We start from the raw sequence: 7,993 nt of genomic DNA on the forward strand, positions 1-7,993 counted from the left end.
CTGTTCCTATGGTGAGACGGGCTCATTTAAAACAGGGAGTAGCACCTTCTCCTTCCAGCAAAACAAGGAGTCATTGCAAAGGAGTTCTATTCAAGGCAGTGTCTGAGCTATGGGAACTAAAGGGATTCCCTTCCTAATGTAGGGTGGGACCTTTAACTGCTGCACAACAAGCTGTAGTGAGGTAATCACCCGCCAGATTGTCCCATCCTTCTTAAAGGTGCAGGATCTCTTCCAGCCTCCACTCCAAAAATTGCCAGCCTTATTCCTGATGTCAAGGAACACATCATACATGAGATACACCCAGGTGATATACATAGTTGCACCCAGAGCCAGCCAAAAGCAATTTTGCTGCCAGAGGCAAAGGACAGGCTGTCACCCACTCTCCATTCAAAGAAGCCCACCAGCAACTGAGCCTCACCTGAACACTGACACACAGACTAGCTTACGGGGCACAGGGCTCTGTCGTTTAATACCTTGCTGCCACTTGCTCATCAGTCTGCTGGGCGGCTCCTAGTTCCCTCTCTGACAAATGGTGCAACACAGCAGCAGTGGCACCTACACCCATCCCATGCACAGAACAGCAAACGTAACGTTCACGGTGCCTGGCAGAGTATGTGAGCTGGGCTGGTTGCCCCTCTGCCTGCTCACTTGGTCAAGGGCCTTGTTCAACGACACCATCATATTTAGAGAAGGCAGCCCAGGCAAGCAACGCAAGCGAGCATTGCCATGACCAGACTCAGGAGGATAGGAATGATTAATGGGGGGCTGTGAGGGAATTCCAGAGAATGGCCGGAAGGCGGCCACCTCATCTGCTGCCACATGGTGGGTTTGATCAGGATTAAGTCTTGGATCAACACTGCTTGCACTTTCAACTGTACCCTTCTTGCTGCCTTCCTTTCTTGGCTCCACATTTCTTCGTGCTCTCAGTGGCGCTGTGGGTTTACATACAGTAGAAACTTTATTATTCACCATAAATGAGTGTTTGCTCAGCTGAGGCCTCCTATAAATGCTGTCTTCTGGCAAGGCCAAGAGCAATAGTGTGTCCTCTTCCTGCAATCATCCTCTTTTAACAGCTTCGACTTGAGCTTTGCCAGCAACAAAAGGGCACATATCCATTGCCTGCAAGGAGTCCAAGACAGTGACAATCCCAACCTTCAGGTTAAAAATACTAATGAGACCCCCCTCCCCATGCATTATACGTGCTGGATTCAACCCTGTGCAAAGGGAACATCCAATAAGTCAGGGCAGCAAAGGAGCACAGAGAGAAGTATCTGTTCTGCTACAGAGGTTACTCAGTGGCTCCTTCCTAAGCCAGGGAGCCTTAGGCATGGGGAATGAAAGTGCCCCTCTTGGCACTCAAAACGCTACCCAGATCACACCCTGCTTCACACCTTGAGTGTTTTTACTCATCTGGGATGTTTCCTTAAAGTCTGAACATGCCTCTTGCTTGCCTGGATAGAGGCTAGAGGTGTGTGTCTACTGTTCCAAGATAAAATTTGCGTTCATTACTTCATCCACCTTTGCCTCTGGTATGTAGGTTTGCCACTACACTCTTTTAGAAAGTAGAACAAATACATAATACTGTAGGGAAGAGCTGAATCTGCAACATGTAGAATTTTTTTTTTAAGGTGATTTTGGTGTTACTGTTAAAAATATTAAAGATGCTTTTTCCTTGTAGGAATGTCTGCCATGATATTGTAAATTCTTCCTACACTCAAAAAGGAACTTATATTGAGTTTTGTCAATATGAAAATGTAAGCAAGTTGATTTAAGTAAATAACTAATAAATAATGGCTATATGCTTATTTAATGATGGGCTTGAAAGTGGGGTGGGATAGTATAAAGGCACAGCCTGTGTAAAGATTTGATCTGCATTAATTCCTTCTGTGGAAAAATGCTGTCTCAAGTGATGCTGGCCCACTTGTGAACGGTGTTTGCCAATTTATGACAGGTCTCTTGAACGCTGTTTCTAAGACCTACAAGAAAGATTTAGGAACATAAGAAGAGCCTGTTGGATCAGGCCAAATGGCACATCTGGTGCAGCATCCTTTCTCCCAGATGCCTGTAGGTAACCAACATCTCAACATCTCCCAGTGTGGTGTAGTGGTTAAGAGCGATAGACTTGTGGGGACTTCCGGTCGGTGCCAGCGCTTAATGGCGGTCCTACCTCCGAGCTCCGGAGAAGGACTGCTTCGCAAGTTCGGGTCTTACCCGCTACGGCGAGCGGGGGACCCCTAAAATCCCAGGCGCTGAAGCCTGAGAACAAGGAGACTCGGTGGGCACCTTCGCGCCCCCCGGTACCGTGAAAGAGCCTTTTTAAAGGCTACGGATCGACATCGGGAGAGAGCGCGGTGCTGAGAGTCGCTACCCAGCCTGCGAAGTGAAGCCGCGTCGCCATAAGCGGAGAGCGCCGATTCCTTCCTGAAAAGAAAATCTGGACTGAATTCCCGTGAGTAAGAGCTGGAAAACAATCGGGACCCTTTAAATTTCAGAAATTGGGCTAAAAACGGGGAGATTTAAACAAAGGAAGTCTGCCTCCCCCCGACTGCATGAAAGTGAAAGCAACGGAACTCTAAACTTGCATCCGTTTAGACCTGCTCTTTGATCATATAAACCGGACATTTAGACCCTTGATCTCCCCTCTAGCAAGCAGGGCAGAGGGGAGGTGAATTTGACTAACAACTGCATGATTTATTTGGAGGAAAAAACCTCTGCTATCTCATCTATTTGAAAGCTTGAAACGGTCTGCCTTTTTAGTACACTGAGCTGACTTTTCCCTGTGAAGTGACACCTTGATACAAAGTTTCCACAGTGCCTGACTTTTGTACATTATAAGAAGAAACAGTATAAACAGTATACTGGGTAACTGTGGCAATTGGAAGTTATAAGACTTTAGCAACATTGACTTTGACTGTGTTAATCTCCTTTCTTTCTACATCTTGGACTGTCTCCTTTGTTCTTGTATTTGGAAACTTCCTTCTATGGCCATTTTGATTTGCTCCCTCTAGAGGATAAAGTAAAGTCCGGCACGGCCTAAGACAGTGGAATTTTCCAAGGGAGAATAAATCCCGTGGGAATTGACCTTGACATGAGTGGACCACAAGAAGAGATAGTTACAAGAGCCAAGACCAAGCAACAACAACAACAACAACAGTTGCAGCTGCAACAAGCAAAGAAAAGAGGCTCAATCTCAGGCGTAACAGCCGGATTAGCTGGAACAACAGGACAAGACAAAGGAGCAGCCGTTTCTATGGAAGCTGTGACAGAAGCCTTGCTTAAGATAAACCAGACTCTGGAGTCTCTGACAAAACAGACTTCAGAGAACACACAAAAATTAACAGAAATATCAACAAGATTAAACCAGAATACAGAATCTATAAACAAACTGGTCGAGGAAAACGCCACCACGCGTCAAATTGCCGAAGAGGCCAAAGCCACTGCTGGAGAGACGCAGGAGAAATTAGAGCCACTTGCCAAGAAGGTCTATGAGCATGATGCAACTTTGGCCTTGTGGGAGTTACAGAGGAAAGAGAGAAACTTAAAATTAAGACTGATTCCGGAGAATGAAAGAGACAACCTTGTGGAATATTTGACACGGGAGTTTGCGGATTGCTGGGACCTTGAGGAAGACGAATTCAAAATCACAACTGCCTTTAGACTGGGTAAAAAGCAAGATAGAAAGACACCGAGAGATTGTCTGATCACACTCAGATCTAAGGAGGAAAGAGATAAAATTTTAGGACTACACTTTGAAAAGGCCTTGCAAATTGGAAATTCAGCTGTACAGATCTTTAAAGACATACCAAAATACATTTTGGATTTAAGAAACTTCTACAAGGATTTGGTTCTTTTGTTAAAGAAAAATTCTATCCGCTTCAGGTGGGAGTTCCCACAAGGACTGTTATTCGACTACAAGGCAAAGAAAGTGAAAATAAAGACAATTCAAGATAAAGACAAATTTTTGGCAAGATACCAGGAGGACCTACAGAAGGGGACTGTGGACGTACTTGCAGAACAGAGGAGAGCACTGGATATCCTGAATCTCTCGTTTGGACAAAAACCACCACCATCAGAAGAAGAGCAACAACTTGGAGCTGTTGGAGGAGCCTTAAGAAAATAACAAGATGGCTTTGCAATTCCTTAGTTGGAATTGTAATGGACTGAATGGGCCTTTGAAGAGAAGACAAGTATTTCATATTTTGAACAGAGAACAATTGGACTTGATATGTTTACAAGAAACTCACATAACCAGAGCCCACAGGAGATTACTCACAAATAAAAGGCTAGGACAAGAATTTATTTCATCAGACAAAGTTAAGAAGAGAGGAGTGGTAATATATGTGAAGGAGAAATGGGCTCCAAAAATGATATTCAAAGATGAACAAGGGAGATATCTGGCTGTGGAGATACAAGTACAAGGAGAAAAATTTTTAGTTGTTGGAATTTATGCACCAAATGAAGGCAAATCTGACTTCTTTAAGAGACTTCATGAAACTTTGACGGACTATCTGGATTACAATATGATAATCATGGGAGACATGAATGGCGTGGTCTCCACTAATATGGACAAGGCACAAAGACTAACAGTCACTAAAGAAGGGAGACTCCCTAAGACTTTTTTCGAAATGACAGAAAACATGGACTTGATAGACATTTGGAGAACAAGGAACCCTCTGGAGAGGGAGGGAACCTTTTTCTCCCAAGCAATGATGACCTGGACCAGAATTGACCAAATCTGGGTTACTAGTGGACTGGCTCCAAAGATTAAGAAAGTGGAAATCTGCCCAAAAACTTGCTCCGACCATAACGCCGTGAAGATGGAGATGAAACTCACAATAACTGGTCAATTTAGATGGAGAATGAATGACACCCTCTTTCGAGATAAGGAGATTCTCACGAAGGCCCAAAAGACCCTAAAAGACTATTTTGAAATAAATTTGAGGACCGACGTGGAGAAAAGAGTGATCTGGGACGCAAGTAAAGCGGTTATGAGAGGATTTTTGATTCAACAAAATTCAATAAAGAGGAAAAAACAAAATGAGAAAAAAGAGAAGATCTTGGAAATGATAAAGGAAGGAGAGAGGAAATTAAGAACAAAACCAAAGTCTCAGGACATTTTAAGAGAGATCAAGTTATATCAAACTCAATATATGGAATTGATGAACCAAGAGATTGAATGGAAGATAAAGCAAATGAAGCAAAAGACTTTTGAATCAGCAAATAAATGTGGTAAACTTTTGGCATGGCAATTGAAGAAAAGGCAGAAACTAAATACAGTTACAAGCCTAGAGGTGGATGGAAAGAACATATCTAAACCCAATGAAATTAGAAATTGCTTTTTAAGTTATTTCAAAAAACTCTACACCCAAGGCCCGCAAAATGAAGAAGATATAGACAAATTCCTTGGAAGATATGGATTACAAAATATCTCTCAGCAAAGTAAGATGGACTTGAACCAGAGAATCTCAGAACAAGAGATAGAGGCTGCCATTCAGAATATGCAACTGGGCAAATCTCCGGGACCAGATGGACTGACTTCTAGATACTACAAATCGCTGAAGGAATGGCTGATTCAACCACTAAGAGAAGTTTGTAATGAGATTCTTGAGGGAAAAAGGGCACCTGAATCGTGGAAAGAGGCATATATTTCACTCATACCAAAGTCAGAGACTGAAAAGACCCAACTCAAGAACTACCGCCCAATATCACTCCTTAATGTGGATTACAAAATTTTTGCAGACATTTTGGCAAAAAGATTTAAAAGAGTTTTGATGGAGAAGATTCATAAAGACCAAGCAGGCTTTCTCCCTAAAAGACACCTAGCAGACAATGTAAGGAATGTAATAGACATCTTGGAAAAGCTGGAGGTGAATATAAACACTAAAGCAGTATTGATCTTTGTGGATGCGGAGAAAGCCTTTGATAACATCTCTTGGAGTTTTATGAGGAAGAATCTTCATGGGATGGGGGTAGGCCAGGGTTTTGAGAATGGTATGGCTGCAATATATTCTGAACAAAAAGCTAAACTGATTGTAAATAATGTTGTGACTGAGGAACTTAAGATAGAAAAAGGAACACGACAGGGGTGCCCAATTTCCCCATTACTTTTCATTTCGGTTCTGGAGGTGTTGCTGAATATGATAAGAAATGACCAGCAGGTCAAAGGTGTGCAGGTCGGAGCTAAACATTATAAGTTAAGAGCGTATGCAGATGACCTAGTATTGACTTTGCAAGAGCCAAACACTAGTACGAAAAGGGTCTTAGAAATAATACAACAATTTGGCCAGGTAGCTGGATTTAAGTTGAATAAGCAAAAAACTAAAGTTTTAGGGAAAAACCTAACAGATATGGAAAAGGAGAAATTTCAGGAGGAAACAGGTTTAACAGTGGTCAAGAAGGTCAAATACCTAGGGGTTTATTTAACACCTAAGAATGTCAATTTGTATAAGGACAATTATGAAAAATGTTGGTCAGAGATTAAAAAAGATTTAGAAATATGGTCAAATCTGAAACTGTCAATGTTAGGCCGAATTGCAGTAATTAAAATGAATGTATTGCCTAGAATGTTATTTTTGTTTCAGACCTTGCAGATTCTTGACAAGATGGAATGTTTTAAGAGGTGGCACAAAGACATTTCGAAATTTGTCTGGCAGGGCAAAAAGCCCCGAATTAAATTCAAAATACTGACTGACGCTAAAGAAAGAGGGGGTTTTGCCCTGCCGGACCTAAAATTGTACTATGAGGCAGCAGCTTTTTGCTGGCTGAAAGAATGGATGCTCCTCGAGAACACGGACATCTTGGATCTGGAAGGTTTCAATAATGCTTTTGGTTGGCATGCATATCTTTGGTATGACAAAGTTAACAGTACTTTTAAAAATCACATTGTTAGAAAAGCATTATTTAATGTTTGGATAAGATACAAAGACCTATTGGAAAATAAAACCCCTAGATGGGTTTCACCAGTGGAGGCTAAAGCAGTGAAGAAACTCAATATGGAGGTCGGATGGCCGAAGTATTGGGAAATCTTAGAACAGGATGGAGACAAGTTTAAACTACAAAGTCAGGAGAAATTGAAGCACAAAGTAGAAAATTGGTTTCAATATCGCCAAATAATGGAATTTTTTAAACAGGATAGGAAAATCGGTTTCCAGGTGGAGAAATCAAAACTAGAGACCGAATTGCTAGAACCCAATACTAAGAATTTATCTAGAATGTATAACTTGCTGTTGAAATGGAACACACAGGATGAAACAGTTAAATCTGCTATGATTAAGTGGGCGCAGGATGTTGGACACAACATTATGTCAGATGACTGGGAATGGTTATGGAACACCGGTATCAAATTTACGGCATGTAATGCCTTAAAGGAAAACATTATGAAAATGGTTTACAGGTGGTACATGACCCCAGTCAAACTGGCAAAAATCTACCATTTGCCCGATAATAAATGTTGGAAGTGTAAAGAGACTGAAGGTACTTTCTATCACCTTTGGTGGACATGCCCGAAGATAAAGGCCTTCTGGGAAATGATCTATAATGAAATGAAAAAGGTACTTAAATGTACATTTCCTAAAAAACCAGAGGCCTTTCTCTTGGGCATTGTCGGCCAATTGGTGACAAAGAAAGATAGAAATTTCTTTATGTATGCCACAACAGCAGCAAGAATACTCATCGCAAAGTATTGGAAGACACAAGATTTACCTACTCTGGAAGAATGGCAGATGAAAGTGATGGACTATATGACATTGGCTGAGATGACAGGCAGAATCCGTGACCAACGCAAAGAGACGGTGGAAGAAGAATGGAAAAAATTTAAAAGCTATCTTAAGGACTACTATAAACTGAATGAATGTTAAAATGTTGTGGTTGCCAGAAGCAATAGGGTACAGGGATACAAGGTTAGACAATAAAAGAGGACTAAGATGACAGAGATTAGAAAGTAACAATTGGGAGTTGCTAGTTCAAATATGGACATTGGGATGCAGAGAGGGGG

This window comes from Podarcis bocagei (assembly GCF_964188305.1).
Source record: "Podarcis bocagei genome assembly, chromosome: 1".
Taxonomy (NCBI): Eukaryota; Metazoa; Chordata; class Lepidosauria; order Squamata; family Lacertidae; genus Podarcis; species Podarcis bocagei.